Here is a 1,399-nt window from a genome sequence, read left to right on the forward strand (position 1 = left end):
TTAAAGGTATCTATCAAACTTGTTATTATAAAACACGCTTTAGTTAAGGAGTTATTGATACTTCAAGTGCAAAATGCTAATATAAAACCTTGATAAAAATACATTTTTAAGTACTAGTCAGTCACCTCATCATAACACCTTTTTTTAGGTAATATGTTAATTGTTATATTCCTATAGATAATTCTAGGTCGTAAAAGCAATCATGTTCTTGATTTTTGCTCCTTTAGTAAAATTATGTCTACCCGTGATCATATATAATCCTTTTTTAGGGGGTATTACTTTAACCTCAAATACTTTAGGACCTTAATTACTTATTCCTAAAATATCACCAAGAATATCATAATAAAAAACAATTGATTTATCTTGCAAACTACCAAAGACCTAAGGTTTTATATTGATTCTTATATTTGCAAAGAACATCCTTATTAATTTTGGGTAAGTTGGTTTCTTAATATAAAATAAAGTGATCCAACCCATATAAATATCTTATCTTTACCAAAAACATATAAATCATCTCATAAACCTTTTTCTATAGCAATTGACCTATTTGTAAAAGAGTCCAAGAATTGTTGGATATTATCACCTTGGTATAATGTTAGATCATTTGCCTTTTTGTTGCGTGATTCAACTTTTCTTTGGTGTTTTCTTGGTTTCATTTGACTTTAATCTTTAAGAAACAACTTAAAAAGTTTTTGATTTGGTAAGATTTGATGAAAATTGAAGAGTATAATAGGTCAGAGTTTTTGTAGGAAAATAACAGGTGTGTGTGTGTATGTGTGTGTACTGTCGAGCAACCGATCAATTGGTTGCTTTAGGTTAAGTTAAACCAATTGACCGGTTAAAACCCAAAATAAGAATCCATAAAATTCTCTTGTGATCTATTCTTGGCACTTAAAATGGAACATTTTCATGTAAAAATTATATATATAGAAAAAGGAATCGAGAGTTGAAAATTTTGAATTTTTTATAGTAGTAATATTATCGATACTTTAGCTTAACCGGTCAATCGGTTGATCCAGTTATATGAATTGGTCGATTGGTTTACACAAGGTTTATGTTTTTATGAATTTTCTCTTTCACATATGTTTTATGAGTCAAAATACATATTTTTTATCCAACATGTAAACTAAAAAAACTAAATCCAACTTAAAACTCAAAATCTCATATATTTGTCAATAGCCATTTTTTTTTCTTGCTCAACAAGTCGCCCGATTGAACTAGCTATAATGAATTGATTGACTGATTAGTACTTAAAAGTGCATTTTTATGATGGTTTTATATCATCATTTTGCACTTGAAGTATCAATAACTCCTTAACTAAAGCATGTTTTATAATAATATATCTAATAATACTTAATACCTTTAATTTATGGTAAATGTTCATTTCAAATGCAGGCCT

The sequence above is a fragment of the Populus euphratica genome, unplaced genomic scaffold (genome assembly GCF_000495115.2).
Source record: "Populus euphratica unplaced genomic scaffold, PopEup_1.0 scaffold361.1, whole genome shotgun sequence".
Classification (NCBI taxonomy): Eukaryota; Viridiplantae; Streptophyta; class Magnoliopsida; order Malpighiales; family Salicaceae; genus Populus; species Populus euphratica.